This window comes from Sorex fumeus, unplaced genomic scaffold (assembly GCF_029834395.1).
Source record: "Sorex fumeus unplaced genomic scaffold, SorFum_2.1 ptg000260l, whole genome shotgun sequence".
NCBI classification, from domain to species: domain Eukaryota; kingdom Metazoa; phylum Chordata; class Mammalia; order Eulipotyphla; family Soricidae; genus Sorex; species Sorex fumeus.
In genome coordinates this window covers 291,243-313,574 of record NW_026606317.1, presented here as the reverse complement: position 1 = coordinate 313,574, position 22,332 = coordinate 291,243, and positions in this window count along the sequence as shown.

Sequence of the window (22,332 nt, the reverse complement as noted above, 5' to 3'; positions counted from 1 at the left end):
TTCCAAAGGCAAGTTTTGTTTTGTCCTAACACTACTGAAATGAGGTGGGTGGGATCCTGGAATGTGACCCCCTTTATTAGTCAGTCATCAAAGCTGAATGCATGTTGAGATGGGGAAGCAGGGGGCTCTCCCATGTTCCTACCACCTGGAAAACAATTGAGTCAAGGCGCCCCTTCCACAATTTCAAAGTCCATTTCAATGGTCTCCAATCCTCACTATAAAGATCCTTGTCAGGATATTTTCACAAGTTAAAACTTTTTGTGAATATTAATCTTTAATGTAATGTAAAATTTAAAAAAATATAAATACAAGGAGTGTAGAAATGATACCGAAGACAAAGTACTTGCTTGCACATGGCTGACCTGGATTCTGAGCCCCATAAGTATATAAGTGACCCCCAGTCTGGATTCCTGAGCTAAGAACCAACAGTACAGCCTGAGTCCAGGGGGTGTGGCACCCCAAAACCTAGCACAGAAAGACTGGAAGAATAAAGGATTTCCTGATCTTCCACTTTGCAGTTTTCACTGCAGCTTTGTGATTCATCTCTGTCATAATTCTCTAAAACCAGGGCCTCTGGGCCAAGTTGGAGTGAGAGTAAACAATGACACAGTGATGAGCTGTGACAGTTCCACAGAGGGCCTATTTTTGTACCTGTTTTTATTTAGTCACCTTCCTCATGGCCTCCATCACAAAGACCCACTATGTACAAGCTAAACATACATGTGATGGAAAAATTCCAGGGCACTGGCATAGCTGTGGTGTGGGAGATACTCAGCAAGAAACTATCCTTACAGAAGTGACATCATAGGTAGCTCATCCTATGATATGAGGATGATTTCCTTCTTGGCTGTAGTTTTGTACCACCTATGACCACCCCCTGTCCAAAGGAATCTGGCTAAACCGATAGGGCCTGTTCTGACCTTATAGATGGTTAATAACGGATCAACTCATCCAGTATAAATTTTACAAAGTTTCCTAAAGCTTGAAGGTCCATGAAGCCCTGTTCACATTCATTACACACATAAAATTTTCTCTCCACTATTCATTCTCATATGCCTAGTAAGGCCTGAGGATTCAATAAAGACGTTCCCACATTATTTACTTATATAAGGCTTCTTTCCTGTATGAATTCTGCAATGAATACAAAGACTTGAGAAATCATAAGTGCGGGATGCTTTGCTACTGGAGATTAGGAAGCAAAAATTCTTGATGTAGAAAAAAACCAAAAAAGTTGCAATCAGTGACAGTGAAGCAGGCAGGGAACTTGTCTTGCATGCAGCCAACCCAGATCATTCCTCACATCCCATAAGGTCACTGAGTACCACCATCAGGAATTCCTGAGTTCAGAGCCAAAAGTAAACCCCAAGCATCTCCGGATGTGGTACACAAGGCAAACCAAAACAATAATGATGAAAAAGTTTCATTTAAAACCCCACCCTCCGGCAGGGAACAAACCACCATGTGGCCCCACCACATCATGGCAATCAATCAAAAGAGAGACTACAACTGGATCTGCTAGGGCAGGGGTCTTAGGCCCTGCCCCTTGAAGTGAATCTGAAGGTTTTACACATGTGATGCCTGAGCCAAAGGCACCGGATCAGGGAAGAGCGAAGTCCCATGCAGGGAGGGTCGGGACAGCCAGGTCCTGCTCTCTGCAAGTCCCGCAGGCCCTGCACTCAGGCCACCCCTCAGCCCCAAGCCCACCCGCCGCTGACAGATCGTGGAGCAAGAGGCAATGTTGGGCAAAGGGGAGCCTCACGATCACCCACTCACACTCAAACCCTGCACCCCCTAAAGCCTCTGGGTTCCCCTAAAGCATTCACCTTGCCTCAAGAATCAGCTGCTATCAGAAACAAGAGAAAAACAAGCATGAAAGGGCCCCCAAACTGGAACAGCCCACACCGCTCACAGTGTGGAGGCACCGGGAGCTCATGGACCACCACTCCCATCCTGACTAAAAAATCGGCCTTCGTAGTCCGCCTTCCACCCAGGGCCTCCATTTCCTTCCCTGTCCACGACACCAATGGTGGCCTAAAGCAGGCAACCACAACTGGAATAGAAAGGACATCTGAAGGTTGCCGGCCTGTGACGTCACTTCCACTTCTGCCAGGACCTGGAGCCTTAACGTGTCATGAACCAGAGGCAGAGACCCTTTTTGCCCATCCAGGTGAATCTGGCTGAAGGGCGGATAGACTGGAAAAAAGTGTCGAGAGGCAGATTCTGGGGTCACACATTGGGGGGCTGTAGATAAGGAGAAGAACCTTGATCTTCTACTGGTCAGTCAAACAATGACCCAATGCTTTCACACACAGTCCAACAAGGAAAAACGCAGCTGGGTTGATTCAAGGTAAAACAGGAAGGTTGGTACAAGTCATCGGATGTTGAGTTTCTTGAGGAACGAATCAAGATGGGGTGAAACCAGTGACGGCCAAGCCAGCCCAGGAGATGCAGAGGAACTGGCCAAGCAGCAGCCCAGAGAGCTGGACAGACACTGGAACAGGAGTAGAGGCTGGTAAGAACATCGGGAAACACTGTCCAGTCAATGCACTACCCCTTGGAAACACCAAACCAGTGAACCCTTGACTACAAGGAAAACTGCAGGAAGCAGTTTCAGAAGCACAATTTCAAAACCAGAGTAGGGGGCAAGAGGCTTGGGTGCTTGCCTTAAATGTGGTCAATCTGGGCTCAACCCTCAGAATTCCAAACGGTTCCCTGAACACCATCAAATTGTAAAGCCAGGAGTAGGCCCTGAGCACTGCCAGTTGTGCACCACCACCAATATCATATATTCCTACCCTGAGAATGGAGGTTAATGGGCAGTAAACCATATTGGTCACTTTGGAGCCTCGTATGACCAATAAGCAGATCAGAATCCTTTTGATCATTCTGGTGACTACTAGATTGATGGGACTTTGCTAATTCCAAATTCAACAATTACTTTTTTCTGAAGTATTATTGAACTGATTGGGGGGTATTCAGGAACATGACCATCCTTGTGAGTAATCACAGGTAAACAGAACGGCCTGCTGGAATATGGGGAGCTGGTCCATATTCCCAGCATTTGTAAGACATTTGATTCAAGGGCCCCTTCTACCCTTTCAAACGTCTTTCTACACTCAGTAACATTCATTTAAACTGTTTCCAATAGGGGTCAATGAGATAGGATGGCAGGTAGGACTTTTGTCTTGCACCATATTTAATAGGGTCCCAGAGCACCACCCCGAGTAATCCCTAAATTTTCTGGGTAAGAACCAAAAAGATAGGAAAAACAAAGTTTGAAACATTAAAAACAAACTGTCTTCATTGCACTCCATTAAAAAACCTTGCTGGGGCCATTTGCCTAAGATGACACTTTCAAAAATATCAATTCTTTATTCTTACACAATGCTAACCAGTACCTGAATACAAGGGAGGCAGAGATGACATGGAGGAAGGAGCTGGTCACACATGGTAGACCTGGAGTCCAACCACAGCAGCCCATAAGAATCCTGAGTCCCCCAGGTATGGATGCCTGAGCTGAGAGGCAGGAGTAGGGCTCAGCTGGGTGAAGTTCCAAAGAACATGAATCAGGAGTAGTTGAAGAACCACAGTATGGCTGTTTCTCTGTCTTAATACCCCAAACCCAGAGCCTCCAATTTAAGCCACAGCAGTTGGAGCAATAGTCCAGAGGGAGGGCATTTACCTTGCACTGGGCCGACACTGGTTCAATCCCCGCCAACCCATATGCACCAAGAGGAGTAATTCCTGACTGGAGAAGCAGGAGTAACCCCTGAGCATCGCTGTATGTGAACCAAAACAAAAAAATAAGTCAGAACCAGAGCAAAGATTCAGAAAGTGGTGAGCCTTCACAGCCCTGAGCCTAGGGGATTTTTTTGCCTTTTTTATTCACATTCCTACTGACTTTCACAAGATACGAAAATCTGACATCACAGAAAGTTTGTTACACACCACCAGGATCATTTCTTTCCTGGCTGCACTTTTGTAGCACCTTATATCATGGTCCAAACAACACAGGCTTTATCGAAGGGGCCGGTTTTGATATTTAAAACTGTTATTAGGGGACTGAATTATCAAATGTGAATTTTATGTTTCCTAAGACTACAAAGAAACACAAAAGCCTTCCCACATTCTTGACATACATGAGATTTCACTCCAGTGTGAACTGCTCTATGTGTAGTAAGGCCTGAGGGCAGACGGAAGGACTTCCCACAGTCCTTACAAACATGTCTCTCACCAGTGTGAATTCTAATATGACCAGTAAGGTTTGAGGCAAAAACATAGGCCTTCCCACATTCCTTACGAACATAAGGTTTCTCTCCAGTGTGATTTCTCATATGACTAGGAAGGCTTGAGGAATAACCAAAGGCCTTCCCACATACCTTACATACATAAGATTTCTCTCCATTGTGAGATTTCATATTCCGAGTAAGGGCTGAGGATAGAATGAAGGACTTTCCACATGCCTTACAAACATAAGGTTTCTCTCCAGTGTGAATTCTCATATGAACAGTTAGGTTTGAAGAAATAGCAAAGGCCTTCCCACATTTCTTACATAAGGATTCTGTTCAAAGTGAATTCTCGTATGATCAGTAAGGCATGAGGACACAGTGCAAGCCTTCCCAAATTCCTTACAAACATAAGGTTTCTCTCCAGTGTGAATTCTCACATGACGAGTAAGGCTGGAGGAATACCAAAGGCATTCCCACATTCCTTACACATATAAGGCTTTTCTTCAGTTTGAGTTTGCATATGCCCAGTGGGGGTCGAGGATCGAGTGAAGGCCTTTTCACATGCCTTATATTTATGAGGTTTCTCTCCACTGTGAATTTTCCTGTGTCTAAAAACGTGTGAGGAGTAAGCAGAGACCTTCCCACATTGCTCACACACATATGGTTCCTCTCCCGTATGAATTCTCCAAAGTTTTAATGGGTTAGAGGGTCGAGTGAAGGCATTTGCACAGTCCTTATGTGTATGGGGTTTCCTTCCTGTGTGGATGTTCATGTCAGCACATTTGGATGACGCTGGACTCAAGCCACGCCCTTGCTGCCGACACTCCTGGGGATTCTGTCCACTGTGGATTTCTAAGGGAACAAACATCACAGTCCTGGGAACACGAGGAAGCTCCCCCACATTGCTTACTCTTAGACAGGGTCAGTCCATGGTGACTTTGCTTATGGGCTTTCCGGTGTGAGGAACTCACTACAAATAGTGCTCCTCTCCCACATTCTAGGAACTGCTCCAGTATTGGAGTTTGTGTCTGTGGTCTGAGAACAACAGACTGTATGGACCTTTTCCCAGGGGAGGGCTTCTTCAGAGTGAGGTCGCTCTCTCCATTTGGATCACCCTCAGGGGCCATCCTACCTGTTTTGGCATCCCCATGGGGCTGAGGGCACAAATGCTCACTCGAGACATTTTCACTGCGCAGGATCAGAGACATTCCACTCAGGCTGGCTGCTTCCCTGTCAAAGAGCAGAGGATTCCAATTATCAACCTATGACTTTAGAGTCTCCATGGAAAAAGACATTCAGAACTGCAGGTTGGTTCCTAACATTTGCACCACACAAACGCAATTCCCGAAATGTGAATTGCATTACCAGGGAATAAACTAATGTTTCTGTAAGATGCACATGCAAAATTGATGAACGAGGGGGAATTAATTTGTTTAAATTTTTTTTTCAACTCAATGAACAAATAACTCCCTCTGCGGAAAACTGATACACCAGTTTCAAGAGAAAATAAAAGACACCAAACCGTGGGTTCGGTTCTAGCTCAGCGAGGTGCCTGCGATGCATTTGTGAAGGCAACGATGCATCCCACACTGCTGAGACTGACCACAGGGGCCATTGAAAACATCTCACCACAGGTGGATTCCGTGCAGGATAAATGGCTTTTTCTGTTTTTGAGTTTGTTTTCATTTCTGGGCATGGGCACACCATACACTACCCAGGGATTACTCCCGGTGGGTCTCTGGGAACCATATGGAGCTCTGGGGATAGAGCAGTTTAAAGATCAGCTCTTTTCAATTATTACCATTTGCAGATACTTTCGATCAAATGAAAAAATCATGGCATTCCCGTGAAACATATTACAAATGTCTTCAGGTTTTGAGCAGTGCTGTCATCATTCAGTGAAGGTAAGGACTACCCCAAGCATTAGACTCTGGATTTTTCCTGGCCATGCCCAGCACCTTGAAAATAACGTGCTGGTCCACTGACCTTCTTCATTGGCATAATAATATTGACTCAAAATTTGCAAATATTACCAGCTCATTCATACTTGGTGACTGAGTTTCGAAATGAAATAGCTGAAAGGCCGAAGAAAACTATCATTGGCAAACCCCAGCCACCTGCAGATCTACCAGCCTGGGCTGATCCACGGAGGCAGCCAATGAAAAAGCCGGACGGCAACAGGGTCTCTAGGCTATGAATGGGCTTGAGGCTCTGCCCCTCGAAGTGAATCTGGAGATTCTACAGCAGGGAAACTGTGTCAGGTCCCAACCTGGGTCAGCTGGGAGGGTCCAGAGGGCCAAGGCCGAGCCCTCAGCAGAACCCAGACCTCAAAGCCCACAGCCACCGCACTCAGCCCTACACCCACTTGCGGCTGCCCCAACATGGACTTAAAGGGACAGTGGCCGAAGCGCCCCCATCATAACCCAGGAACGATCTGGATATTGGGGAATACAGGAAAATCAAGAACAAAAGCGCCCCACCCGAGGTGGTAGGGACTGCATCTCACAGTGCGGAGACTGGGAGGAGCCGGTACTCAAGGGAGGTCAGCCCTCCAGTAACAAGACAAAATCTGCCTTCACAGTCCTGTCCCCACACAGGTCCCTACTTTATCATTTACCCACGTGAACAAAGACTACCAGGAATAATTCCTGAGTTCTGAGCCAGATATTTCGTGTCTGTGTGTATGAGTGTGTGTGTGTGTCTCAGCCAGAACCAACAGTGTCAGGACTACTCTTGCTCTGCATTCAGGGATCTGTCCTGGAATGTCTGAGGCTTACAGGGATGCAGCTGATCAAATCTGTGTCAGCTGCATGCAAGGCAAACACCCTACTTGTTGTACCTTACCACTGGCACTTGCAAAGAAAATTTCTTCCCAGCAAGCCAGGAGTGACCCCCCTTGACTCCTTTTCAATCCGACTAGACACGAAAGTCGGCCTGGAACGTGGGGGATGTAGGTAGGCAGCCGGGGGCCATTCTCGAGATGTCCCCACGCCCCACCCCTGGTGAGGCCCCCGGGCTCCCAGGGTCCCTGGCGCAGAGCCAAAGCTGTAGTGGTCCAGCAAGGGCCATGAGACTTGCGGGCAAGCTGGGGCTCCCTCGGGCTCCGGCACGTTCCTCTCCGGTTGGCAGCCAGAGCGATGGGTTGGGGGGGAGGGCGAGGGTCTCGTGCCCCCGACCCCATGGGGCCGCCCTGGCCAGGGCCACCAGGACGCACAATGAGAAACAAACCTGAGAAGGAAACTCTTGCTCTTCTGGTGGTCCTGATTTCCGTTGTTCCTGACACTTTCCGAACGAACGACTTTCTCTCTCCAACCTTCCACCTTACTTGGCAGCCCACCTGCCCGGGACCGACGCCCCCTCCTCACGCGCCTCCAAAATAAAAAAAACTCCCCCCCCTCGATGCGATGCGCTAAAATAGAAATGAGTAGACAGACAAACCTTTCGAAAAGGCGGGCGCTGGGGGCGACCCTCGGTGGGGAAAGGGCAGAGGCTCAGGGCTGCTCCCAGAACGACCACTCACTCTCAGTCCGAGGCCAGCGAGGAAACTGGCCCTATCCGACGCCCCTGCGCCCTGGCCGCCCCCTTCCCGCCCCACCCCTGCTCCTCACCAGGCAACAAACAGGGTGGAGATTGCTCCGCCCACAAAGACCCCAGGGAAAGGCGGGGCTCTGTGACCTCACCAACACTTCTGGTCAGAGTCTTAAAGGGCCAGACACCACATAGGGTCGGGAAAGTTCATTGTTTCCCCATTTCTGATAATGATCCCAGGAGTCCCTCACAGGGAGCCAGATCTGCTACAACAGCATTATTCTAGAAAGTTCCTGCAGGTTCTGGTCGGGTTCGAGACAGGTTCTTGACTTGCATGCAGCCATTCCAGGGATAAATCCAATGAGCACGGCACAGGGTTACACCTGAGCAGAAACCCAACAGGACCACAAAAAGCAACACTGGGTTGGAACAAAACTCCAGACGCCCCTCTCCGCCAATGCCATATCCCACATTCCCTGTTCTATGTTCTAGGGATGAGACGGAGACTGACAATGTCAGCGAGTGACTGACTCAGAGCTATGTGAGGGCGTAAGTGCCTGTACTACTGAAATGAGGTGGGTGGGATCCTGGAATGTGACCCCCTTTATTAGTCATCAAAGCTGAATGCATGTTGAGATGGGGAAGCAGGGGGCTCTCCCATGTTCCTACCACCTGGAAAACATTTGATTCAAGGGGCCCATTCCACAATTTCAAAGTCCATTTCAATGGTCTCCAAACCTCACTATGAAGATCCTTGTCAGGATATTTTCACAAGTTAAAACTTTTTGTGAATATTAATCTTTCACTTCACTTAATCACTTAACTTCCCGTTAGTCGTCGATTTGCTCGAGCGGGCGCCAGTAACGTCTCCATTTGTCCCTGTCGCGTGCTAGTGTAGCCCAATGGCATCTCTTCGCTCCGGGAACATGGAGGGCCTCAAACCGATCGTTCATGACCTTGACAAAGAAGTCTGACCATCTGGTAGGTGGGCGGCCACGCGGTCTCTTGACATCCCGTGGAATCCAATCAGTAACAGCTCTAGTCCAACGGTCGTCTTTAAATCTCATTACGTGACCAGCCCATCTGATTTTCGACACCTTGGCAAATGAGACAGCGTCCCTGATCCTTGATTGTCGACGGATGTCAGAACTCCGGATTCGTTCTCTCATTTGAGTGAAACGTGATATTCCAAGCATAGCTCTTTCTATTCTTCTTTGGGAGACCTGAATGGCGTTCTCATCTTGTTTGCGTAGGGCCCAGGTCTCTGAGGCATATGTTAATGCAGGAAGAACAGTGGAATCAGAGAGATGTGCCCGGAGCCGGAGGTTCTTCGTCCTCTTAGCTATTTCTTCGACGTTCTTGAAGGCGTTCCAAGCCGCTCTCTTCCTCCTGCGCAGCTCGGGTGCCAGGTCATTTGTCATGTTGACCTCTCGACCTAGGTACACATAGCTGTTGCATTCGGAGATGGTCGTTCCATTGAGAGCGAATGGGGCGTCAGGAACAAGGCTATTTCTCATAAACATTGTCTTCGTAAGATTCAGCTGTAGTCCTACCTTTCCACACTCACGGTCAAAGTCGGCCAGCATTTGTGCCGCTTGGCTGATGTTTGGTGTTATTAAAACAATGTCATCAGCAAAGCGGAGGTGGTGTAGTTGCCGACCATCTATCTTCACTCCCATTCCTTCCCATTCCAGTCGTCGCATGATGTTCTCGAGGGTGGCACTGAAGAGTTTTGGTGAAATGGTATCACCCTGCCGCACCCCTCTCTTGACATCAACGATCACTTCTTTGTAGAATGGTGAGATCCTGGTAGTGAATCCGCAATACAGCTCACGGAGGATCCTGATGTATTGGGCTTGTATGCCCTGATTGGCTAGGGCTTCAATGACCGCTTCCGTCTCAACAGAATCAAAGGCCTTCTTTAAATCAATGAACGTTAAGCAGAGCGGCATCTTGAACTCCCGAGAAACCTCAATGAGTTTGGTTATCGTGTGGATATGGTCGATGGTGCTGAATCCTTTGCGGAACCCTGCTTGCTCACATGGTTGTCCTTCATCTAGTGTTCTGCCAATCCTATTCAGGATGACTCGAGTGAACAACTTGTAGATGACAGACAATAGGCAGATCGGGCGATAGTTGCCAATGTCATGGATGTCTCCCTTCTTGAACAGTAGTACGGTCCTGCTGGTTTTCCACTGAGATGGAACCTTGCATTCAGACAGGTAGCGAGTGAAGAGCCGAGCCAGTGTATTGATGAGTACTGACGGCAGGTTCTTCAGGTGTTCAGGTCTGACCTTGTCTGGGCCGGGTGCTGTTTGCTTCTTTACTGACGAAATGGCGTGTCGGATTTCGGAAGGGAGAACGTTGGGAACGACATACCCATCCTGTGGAATTTGGTATGTCGGCAAGTGGACATGGCTATCGAAGAGATTTGAGTAGAAGTCATGGATAATCTTCTCCATTGCCGTTCTGGAGGATGTGATGGATCCATCAGGACGTCGGAGGGCAGTCATCTTGGTCTTATAGTTGGCGAAGGACAGGCGGGCGTTACGAATACTTTTCCCGGCTTCTGCCGCATCTACCAGTACTTCTGCTCTTCTCTCTTTGAGGTCTTCCTTGATCGCATCTCTGCACTGCTTTGCAAGCTCGGACGTTAGCTTGCGGTTGCCTGAGGCATGCGCCAAACCACGCTGGCGAATTAGCTCAAGAGTTTTCGAAGATAGGCGACTTTTTGTGGCTATCTCTCTCTTGGCGTTCCTCGCACATTCATGGAGGTGCTGAACCAGTCGATCGTATTCCTCGTCAATGTTGTCAACAATGGCATCTTCCCATGTTGCCGCAATAGTACCAAATAGTACTACTTCCACTACCCAGCCGTCGCCACACTCCAGGACGCTTTCCGGAACCGCGCGGCAGCTCCGGCCGAGACCCACGCACAACTGAAGACCCACAGAACAAGGTAAGCGGAACTCTCTGAGACCTTGGACTCCAGGCTCGGCGGACCCAGGGACAGAGCTTCTCTGCTTGCTCCCACCACCACAGGTGACAAAGGGATTCTAATCAGGAGCCCCACCCTACCCTGCCCTGTCTGCTTCCATCAACCACCCAGGGATCGAATTGTGCACAGGAGACCCACCCTACCCAGATAAATACCCCACTGGCAGACTTCCACTCTCGACACTACTTCCACTACCCAGCCGTCCCCACACTCCAGGACGCTTTCCGGAACCGCGCGGCCGCTTGCGGCCGCGCGACACATCATAAGACACTAAATACCCGTCTTCTGGAATTGTCGTACCATATTTGATAGGGTTCAAATATGGTAACACCTACAAGGGTGATTAGAGGTCACCCCAAAAGCCTCTATACCTCTCGGAAAGACTGGCAAGCTACCGAGAGTATTCCGCCCACACGGAAGAGCCTGGCAAGCTATCCGCTGTGTATTCGATATGCCAAAACCAGTAACTACAACTGGTCTCATTCACCTGACCCTGAAGGCTTCACCGACATGGCAGCACTGAGAAGGATGAGAAAGGAGAGGCCGACAAAATCTCAAGGCCGACCTAGGCTGCCACAACGAAGGAAGACAAAAATGATCGTCTGTACTTTCAATGCACGTACGCTAGCATCAGATGCATCCATCGAGGACCTGATGGTACAAGCGCGAATGATCAAGTACGACATCATTGGTCTGACCGAGACAAGAAGACACGAATCTCACCATGCCGTTTTCGACACTGGAGAAGAATTGTTCCTCGGAACATGCGATAAAAGAGGTGTTGGAGGCGTCGGTGTCCTTATCAACACAAACTTGGCCAAGAGCATTGATTCATTCGAATGCCTAACAACCCGAATCGGACGTTTACATTTGAATAGATGTGGCTCACTGCCTGCAGTTTCTATCTTCGTTGTCTACGCACCAACATCTCATTATGATGAAAGAGAAATCGAGAAGTTCTACATGGAGCTAGAGAAGTTCTATAAAGAAGACCACACCTTCTACAAGATCATTGTGGGTGATTTTAATGCCAAGATAGGACCGAGAAGATCAGCTGAAGAACTTCACATCGGAACCCATGGCCTAGAATGGAACGAACAGGGTGAGAGACTGTCTGAGTTCATCATGTCGACCAAGACCATTCATGGTAACTCACAGTTCCAGAAGGCAGAATCTAAACGATGGACATGGGAGTCTCCCGGTGGACGATTCCACAATGAAATAGACCACATCATATTCAATCGACGGTTTTGCCTGACTGATGTCGCTGTTGTCCCAAAATTTCGAACGGGATCGGACCACCGTCTCCTTCATGCAAAATTCTACTTCACAGAGCGGGGAGAAAGGGCTGCAAAGTTCAAAAAGAGAACTCCCAGAACGACCACCAACTGGGAATCTTTAATGTAATGTAAAATTTTAAAAAATATGAATACAAGGAGTGTAGAAATGATACGGAAGACAAAGTACTTGCTTGCACATGGCTGACCTGGATTCTGAGCCCCATAAGGATATATGTGACCCCCAGTCTGGAATCCTGAGCTAAGAACCAACAGTAAAGCCTGAGTCCAGGGGGTGTGGCACCCCAAAATCTAGCACAGAAAGACTGGAAGAATAAAGGATTTCCTGGTCTTCTACTTTGCAGTTTTCACTGCAGCATTGTGATTCATCTCTGTCATAATTCTCTAAAACCAGGGCCTCTGGGCCAAGTTGCAGTGAGAGTAAACAATGACACAGTGATGAGCTGTGACAGTTCCACAGAGCGCCTATTTTTGTACCTGTTTTTATTTAGTCACCTTCCTCATGGCCTCCATCACAAAGAACCACTATGTACAAGTTAAACATACATGTGATGGAAAAATTCCAGGGCACTGGCATGGCTGCGGTGTGGGAGATACTCAGCAAGAAACTTTCCTTACAGAAGTGACATCATAGGTAGCTCTTCATATGATACGAGGATGATTTCCTTCTTGGCTATAGTTTTGTACCACCTATGACCACCCCCTGTCCAAAGGAATCTGGCTAAAATGATAGGGCCTGTTCTGACCTTATAGATGGTTAATACGGGATCAACTCATCCAATACAAATTTTCAAAGTTTACTAAAGCTTGAAGGTCCATGAAGCCCTGTTCACATTCATTACATACATAAAATTTTCTCTCCACTATTCATTCTCATATGCCTAGTAAGGCCTGAGGATTCAATAAAGATGTCCCCACATTATTTACTTATATAATAAGGCTTCTTTCCTGTATGAATTCTGCAATGAATACAAAGACTTGAGAAATCATAAGTGCGGGGTGCTTTGCAACTGGACCTTAGGAAGCAAAAATTCTTGATGTAGACAAAAACCAAAAAAGTTGCAATCAGAGACAGTGAAGCAGGCAGGGAACTTGTCTTGCATGCAGCCAACCCAGATCATTCCTCACATCCCATATGGTCACTGAGTACCACCATCAGGAATTCCTGAGTTCAGAGCCAAAAGTAAACCCTAAGCATCTCCGGATGTGGTACACAAGGAAAACCAAAACAATAATAATGAAAAAGTTTCATTTAAAACCCCACCCTCCGGCAGGGAACAAACCACCATGTGGCCCCACCACATCACGGCAATCAATCAAAAGAGAGACTACACCTGGATCTGCTAGGCAGGGGTCTTAGGCCCTGCCCCTTGATGTGAATCTGAAGGTTTTACACATGTGATGCCAACGCCAAAGGCTCCGGATCAGGGCAGAGAGAAGTCCCGTGCAGGGAGGGTCGGGACAGCCAGGTCCTGCTCTCTGCAAGTCCCGCAGGCCCCGCACTCAGGCCACCCCTCAGCCCCAAGCCCACCCGCCGCTGACAGATCGTGGAGCAAGAGGCAATGGTGGGCAAAGGGGTGCCTCACGATCACCCACTCATGCTCGAACCCTGCACCCCCTAAAGCCTCTGGGTTCCCCTAAAGTATTCACCTTGCCTCAAGAACCAGCTGCTATCAGAAACAAGAGTAAAACAAGCATGAAAGGGCCCCCAAACTGGAACAGCCCACACCGCTCACAGTGTGGAGGCACAGGGAGCTCATGGACCACCACTCCCATCCTGATAAAAAAATCGGCCTTCGTAGTCCGCCTTCCACCCAGGGCCTCCATTTTCTTCCCTGCCCACGACACCAATGGTGGCCTAATGCAGGCAACCACAACTGGAATAGAAAGGACATCTGAAGGTTGCCAGCCTGTGACATCACTTCCACTTCTGCCAGGATCTATAGCCTTAAAGTGTCATGAACCAGAGGTAGAGACCCTTTTTGCCCACCCAGGTGAATCTGGCTGAAGGGCGGATAGACTGGAAAAAAGTGCCGAGAGGCAGATTCTGGGGTCACACAGTGGGGGTGCTGTAGATAAGGAGAAGAACTTTGATCTTCTACTGACCAGTCAAACAATGACCTAATGCTTTCACACACAGTCCAACAAGGAAATATGCAGCTGGGTAGATTCAAGGTAAAATAGGAAGGTTGGTACAACTCATCGGATGTTGAGTTTCCTGAGGAACGAATCAAGATGGGGTGAAACCAGTGACGGCCAAGCCAGCCCAGGAGATGCTGAGGAACTGGCCAAGCAGCATCCCAGAGAGCTGGACAGACACTGGAATAGGAGTAGAGGCTGGTAAGAACATCGGGGAGCACTGTCCAGTCAATGCACTACCCCTTGAAAACACCAAACCAGTGGACCACTGACTACAAGGAAAACTGCAGGAGGCAGTTTCGGAAGCACAATTTCAGAGTTCGATTCTTCCACCCCTCTCAGAGAGCCCGGCAAGCTCCCGAGAGTATCTTGACCGCACGGCATAGCCTGGCAAACTCCCCGTGATGTATTCTATACGCCATACACAGTAACAACAAAGTCACCAACGCAGACGTTACTGGGCCCGCTCGAGCAAATCCATGAACAATGATGAGGACAGTGACAGTGATAGCAGAAAGCTGACACGCCATTCCAAGAGAAAAGAAAATAAGATTCCAGTCAGGGTTCAGTTCAAGCTCAGTGTGGAGCTCAGTGTGGAGCGCCTGATGCATGTTTTATCTTTTTGTAAACTCAATAAACAGACACGAGTGGAAATATCTCCCTTTGCAGAAAGCGTTAGAGAGAGAGCACCGCGGTAGGGCGTTTGCCTTGCACGCAGCCAACATGGCCGACCTGAGTTCGATTCCTCCACCCCTCTCGGAGAGCCCGGCAAGCTACGGAGAGTATCTCGCCCGCACGGCGAAGCCTGGCAAGCTCCCCGTGATGTATTCGACATGCCACACACAATAACAACCAAGTCTCCAACGGGGGACCTTACTAGGCCAGCTCGAGCAAATCGATGAACCATGGGAGGACAGCGACAGTGATAGCAGAAAGCTGACACACCATTCCAAGAGAAAAGAAAATAGATTCCAGCCAGGGTTCAGTTCAAGCTCAGTGTGGAGCTATGTGTGGAGCGCCTGATGCATGGAGTGAAGGCAACCCTGCATCCCTGCAGACACGACGAGCCACGGGGGCCATTGAAAATATCTCACCAAAATGGATGGCTCTCAGGATCGATCCTTTTTTTGGTCCTTTTATTTTGAAGTTTGTCTTCTTTAGAGACACACCAGGCAGTGCTCAGGGATCACTCCTGGAGGGTCTGTAGGGGAGCAAATGGATGCAAACCTTTCTCCTTCTCACTGCGCTGACACTAGTGCCCTCAAACTGGTTTTCTTTTTCAGTTTTGGCTTTTTGGGTCACACCTGGTGAAGCACAGGGGTTACTGCTGTCTCTGCACTGAGGAATTCCTCATGGTGGTCCTCAGGGGACCAAAAGGGACGCCAGGAATGAAACCCGGGCCGGTCGCGTAAAAACCAAGTCTACACCCACTGATCTATCGCTCCCCCCCCAAAGCCCAAACTAGTTGTTTTCAAACAATTACCAGTTTCGATCAAATGGAAGAAATAGAAATAAACATTTTGTTCAAAGGAAAAAATAGAAATTTCTTTCGGTTTTGAGCAGTGATTTCACCACCCAGTGAAGCTCAGGAAGGGCCTCTACGCCAAGCATTAGGCTCTCGATTTCCTCTCTGCAGTGCCCTGTCATCCACCATCAAAATCACATCCTTGATCCCCTGCCAGCAGAATATCTGTCCCCAACGTGCAAATTTTACCAGCCGACTCACACCCAGTGACTCCACTCTCAAATCACATGGCTGCAATGCCAAAACCTGAATCTGCAGTTTGAGTTATGCAATGAAACGCAACAGATGACTACGAATTTGTGGAAAGGAAGGAATGAGGCAGTGTGTTCAGACTTGCGGGCAAGCTGGGGCTCCCTCGGGCTCCGACACGTTCCTCTCCGGTTGGGGGCCGGAGCGATGGCTTGGAGGGGAGGGCGAGGGTCTCGTGCCCCCGACCCCATGGGGCCGCCCCGGCCAGGGCTACCAGGACGCACAATGAAAAACAAACCTGAAAAGAAAACTCTCTCTCTTCTGGTCGTCCTGATTTCCGTTGTTCCTGACCCTTTCCGAACGACTTTTGCTCCCGAACCTTCCACTGCACTTGTCAGCCCACCTGCCAGGCACCACCGACCCCCCCATTCCCTCACCCCCCCCTCCCCGCACGCGCCTCCTAAATAAAAACCTCCCTGGATGCGATGCGCTAAGATAGACGGAAGGGAGAGACAAACCTCTCGAAAAGGCGGGCGCTGGGGGCATCCCGGGCTGGGCAGGCGGCGGAGGCTCAGAGCTCCCAGATGGACCACTCAGCGGCCAGGCCAGCGAGGAAACTGGCCCTATGGGACGCCCCCACGCCCTGGCCGCCCCCTTCCCGCCCCACCCCCGCTCCTCACCAGGCAACAAACAGGGTGGAGATTGCTCCGCCCACAAAGACCCCAGGGAAAGGCGGGGCTCTGTGACTTCACCTACACTTCCGGTCAGGGTTTTAAAGGGCCAGACACCACATAGTCCCCACACAGCAACCTATAGGGCTTTTTACTACCTCTGGGCTGAGGAAACACTCCTGGCTGTGCCTACCTTTTACCTATAATAAATATCCTATCTTGGAGGACTGTGTGATGACACAGCAGGTATGAGCAGCTTGCAATTGCCTGACCAAGTCCTCTAGCCAGGCACCCGATTGTCGAGGGACCCCGACAGCTGTGATCCCTGAGGTCAGAGCAGGAGTAAGGCCTGAGTACTGTAGTGTGTGACCCCAAAATACAGCAATGACAAACAGTAAACTCTATCCAAATAGAGGGAAATAAATCCACGTACCCTGACAAATTGTAGCATAAAATAGTTCAAGAGTCAAACAGTGGGTCCTTAAAACCTATGCTGCAGGAGCACACTTCTATCTCTGCTGTCAGATATTCCGTGTGTGTGTGTCTGAGCCAGAACCAACAGTGTCAGGAGTACTCCTAGCTCTGCATTCAGGGATCTGTCCTGGAATGTCTGAGGTTTGCTGGGATGCAGCTGATCAAATCTGTGTTAGCTGCATGCAAGGCAAGCACCCTACTTGCTGCACCATACCTCTGGCCCTTTCAAAGTAAATTTCTTGCCAGCAATCCAGGAGTGACCCCTGAGCAAAGTTTCCCCCCCCCCCAATGCGACAATAAGAACATCTTCCTTCAAGAGCAAGGAAAATTAAATCCTTGACCTGCTATACTCACCCCAAGAGCCAGTATCCAGGGATCGCCCAGTCAGGAAGAGATGAAGCATAGAGGATTTTTCATAACTGAAGATGAGTCTAAATTCCTCATCTGGAAAAAAACATCAGCGTTGGAATTAGACAGACAGTAAAGCAGGCAAGATGCTTGCCCTCCTCGCCCCAATCAAGCTTCAGCATCCCAGATCCCAGAGCATCGCCAGGAATGATTCCTGAGCACTGAGCCAGGAGTGAGCATCTTAGGGTATGTCCTCTCTCACTCCCCCCACAAAACATAAAAAAACAACTAAAACAAACCCCCAAATTAAAATTTCATTGGCCTAAACCTCCCACCTGCGTGAACCACGCTTCCAAAAAGGCCCCTCCCCATCCCAACCGCCAATGAATAGGACGGTCTGCAACAGAGTCTCTTGCCTTTAGGGGGCTGCAGCCCCGACCCTGAACATGAATCTGCAGATTCTATAGCATCTACGTCAAGGCTAAAGGCTTCAGGATTTGTACCGACAAGTCCCATGTTGGGAGTGTTGGCCACTCAAGCCCCTAGCCCTTGGGTGGGTTCCGCAACCCCAAGGCCTGTAGCCCCAGTGCTCAGCCCCATGCCAAAATGCAACAAGGGCACACTCAATCCCACAACCCCTGTACTGTGTACAGACCCCACTGCACCGCCCTAAGCTCCGCATCACTCTGAAGCCTCTACTGCACCCCAGGAACTGCCTGGATGTCAGGAATTCAGTGAGAAAGAAAGCACGAAAGCACCTCCCAGGTCCGAATGGTCCCGCTACTAACAATGTGGAGACTGAGAGTTCTGGGATGCTAACGGGAGGATGCTTGTGTCCTGCCACAAAACTGGCCTTCAGAGTACCCCTTCTACCAGGGGCCGCCACTTTTTACTGATCTTGTCCCTCATAAATAATGCACTAGGAAAGCCCCATATGTTCGGTGTTTTATTTTTTTGTAAACTCAATAAACAGACACGAGTGGAAATATCTCCCTTTGCAGAAAGCGTTAGAGAGAGAGCACCGCGGTAGGGCGTTTGCCTTGCACGCAGCCAACATGGCCGACCTGAGTTCGATTCCTCCACCCCTCTCGGAGAGCCCGGCAAGCTACGGAGAGTATCTCGCCCGCACGGCGAAGCCTGGCAAGCTCCCCGTGATGTATTCGACATGCCACACACAATAACAACCAAGTCTCCAACGGGGGACCTTACTAGGCCAGCTCGAGCAAATCGATGAACCATGGGAGGACAGCGACAGTGATAGCAGAAAGCTGACACACCATTCCAAGAGAAAAGAAAATAGATTCCAGCCAGGGTTCAGTTCAAGCTCAGTGTGGAGCTCAGTGTGGAGCGCCTGATGCATGGAGTGAAGGCAACCCTGCATCCCTGCAGACACGACGAGCCACGGGGGCCATTGAAAACATCTCACCAAAATGGATGGCTCTCAGGATCGATCCTTTTTTTGGTCCTTTTATTTTGAAGTTTGTCTTCTTTAGAGACACACCAGGCAGTGCTCAGGGATCACTCCTGGAGGGTCTGTAGGGGAGCAAATGGATGCAAACCTTTCTCCTTCTCACTGCGCTGACACTAGTGCCCTCAAACTGGTTTTCTTTTTCAGTTTTGGCTTTTTGGGTCACACCTGGTGAAGCACAGGGGTTACTGCTGTCTCTGCACTGAGGAATTCCTCATGGTGGTCCTCAGGGGACCAAAAGGGACGCCAGGAATGAAACCCGGGCCGGTCGCGTAAAAACCAAGTCTACACCCACTGATCTATCGCTCCCCCCCCAAAGCCCAAACTAGTTGTTTTCAAACAATTACCACTTTCGATCAAATGGAAGAAATAGAAATAAACATTTTGTTCAAAGGAAAAAATAGAAATTTCTTTTGGTTTTGAGCAGTGATTTCACCACCCAGTGAAGCTCAGGAAGGGCCTCTACGCCAAGCATTAGGCTCTCGATTTCCTCTCTGCAGTGCCCTGTCATCCACCATCAAAATCACATCCTTGATCCCCTGCCAGCAGAATATCTGTCCCCAACGTGCAAATTTTACCAGCCGACTCACACCCAGTGACTCCACTCTCAAATCAAATGGCTGCAATGCCAAAACCTGAATCTGCAGTTTGAGTTATGCAATGAAACGCAACAGATGACTACGAATTTGTGGAAAGGAAGGAATGAGGCAGTGTGTTCAGACTTGCGGGCAAGCTGGGGCTCCCTCGGGCTCCGACACGTTCCTCTCCGGTTGGGGGCCGGAGCGATGGCTTGGAGGGGAGGGCGAGGGTCTCGTGCCCCCGACCCCATGGGGCCGCCCCGGCCAGGGCTACCAGGACGCACAATGAAAAACAAACCTGAAAAGAAAACTCTCTCTCTTCTGGTCGTCCTGATTTCCGTTGTTCCTGACCCTTTCCGAACGACTTTTGCTCCCGAACCTTCCACTGCACTTGTCAGCCCACCTGCCAGGCACCACCGACCCCCCCATTCCCTCACCCCCCCCCTCCCCGCACGCGCCTCCTAAATAAAAACCTCCCTGGATGCGATGCGCTAAGATAGACGGAAGGGAGAGACAAACCTCTCGAAAAGGCGGGCGCTGGGGGCATCCCGGGCTGGGCAGGCGGCGGAGGCTCAGAGCTCCCAGATGGACCACTCAGCGGCCAGGCCAGCGAGGAAACTGGCCCTATGGGACGCCCCCACGCCCTGGCCGCCCCCTTCCCGCCCCACCCCCGCTCCTCACCAGGCAACAAACAGGGTGGAGATTGCTCCGCCCACAAAGACCCCAGGGAAAGGCGGGGCTCTGTGACTTCACCTACACTTCCGGTCAGGGTTTTAAAGGGCCAGACACCACATAGTCCCCACACAGCAACCTATAGGGCTTTTTACTACCTCTGGGCTGAGGAAACACTCCTGGCTGTGCCTACCTTTTACCTATAATAAATATCCTATCTTGGAGGACTGTGTGATGACACAGCAGGTATGAGCAGCTTGCAATTGCCTGACCAAGTCCTCTAGCCAGGCACCCGATTGTCGAGGGACCCCGACAGCTGTGATCCCTGAGGTCAGAGCAGGAGTAAGGCCTGAGTACTGTAGTGTGTGACCCCAAAATACAGCAATGACAAACAGTAAACTCTATCCAAATAGAGGGAAATAAATCCACGTACCCTGACAAATTGTAGCATAAAATAGTTCAAGAGTCAAACAGTGGGTCCTTAAAACCTATGCTGCAGGAGCACACTTCTATCTCTGCTGTCAGATATTCCGTGTGTGTGTGTCTGAGCCAGAACCAACAGTGTCAGGAGTATTCCTAGCTCTGCATTCAGGGATCTGTCCTGGAATGTCTGAGGTTTGCTGGGATGCAGCTGATCAAATCTGTGTTAGCTGCATGCAAGGCAAGCACCCTACTTGCTGCACCATACCTCTGGCCCTTTCAAAGTAAATTTCTTGCCAGCAAGCCAGGAGTGACCCCTGAGCAAAGTTTCCCCCCCCCCAATGCGACAATAAGAACATCTTCCTTCAAGAGCAAGGAAAATTAAATCCTTGACCTGCTATACTCACCCCAAGAGCCAGTATCCAGGGATCGCCCAGTCAGGAAGAGATGAAGCATAAAGGATTTTTCATAACTGAAGATGAGTCTAAATTCCTCATCTGGAAAAAAACATCAGCGTTGGAATTAGACAGACAGTAAAGCAGGCAAGATGCTTGCCCTCCTCGCCCCAATCAAGCTTCAGCATCCCAGATCCCAGAGCACCGCCAGGAATGATTCCTGAGCACTGAGCCAGGAGTGAGCATCTTAGGGTATGTCCTCTCTCACTCCCCCCACAAAACATAAAAAAACAACTAAAACAAACCCCCAAATTAAAATTTCATTGGCCTAAACCTCCCACCTGCGTGAACCACGCTTCCAAAAAGGCCCCTCCCCATCCCAACCGCCAATGAATAGGACGGTCTGCAACAGAGTCTCTTGCCTTTAGGGGGCTGCAGCCCCGACCCTGAACATGAATCTGCAGATTCTATAGCATCTACGTCAAGGCTAAAGGCTTCAGGATTTGTACCGACAAGTCCCATGTTGGGAGTGTTGGCCACTCAAGCCCCTAGCCCTTGGGTGGGTTCCGCAACCCCAAGGCCTGTAGCCCCAGTGCTCAGCCCCATGCCAAAATGCAACAAGGGCACACTCAATCCCACAACCCCTGTACTGTGTACAGACCCCACTGCACCGCCCTAAGCTCCGCATCACTCTGAAGCCTCTACTGCACCCCAGGAACTGCCTGGATGTCAGGAATTCAGTGAGAAAGAAAGCACGAAAGCACCTCCCAGGTCCGAATGGTCCCGCTACTAACAATGTGGAGACTGAGAGTTCTGGGATGCTAACGGGAGGATGCTTGTGTCCTGCCACAAAACTGGCCTTCAGAGTACCCCTTCTACCAGGGGCCGCCACTTTTTACTGATCTTGTCCCTCATAAATAATGCACTAGGAAAGCCCCATATGTTCGGTGTTTTATTTTTTTGTAAACTCAATAAACAGACACGAGTGGAAATATCTCCCTTTGCAGAAAGCGTTAGAGAGAGAGCACCGCGGTAGGGCGTTTGCCTTGCACGCAGCCAACATGGCCGACCTGAGTTCGATTCCTCCACCCCTCTCGGAGAGCCCGGCAAGCTACGGAGAGTATCTCGCCCGCACGGCGAAGCCTGGCAAGCTCCCCGTGATGTATTCGACATGCCACACACAATAACAACCAAGTCTCCAACGGGGGACCTTACTAGGCCAGCTCGAGCAAATCGATGAACCATGGGAGGACAGCGACAGTGATAGCAGAAAGCTGACACACCATTCCAAGAGAAAAGAAAATAGATTCCAGCCAGGGTTCAGTTCAAGCTCAGTGTGGAGCTCAGTGTGGAGCGCCTGATGCATGGAGTGAAGGCAACCCTGCATCCCTGCAGACACG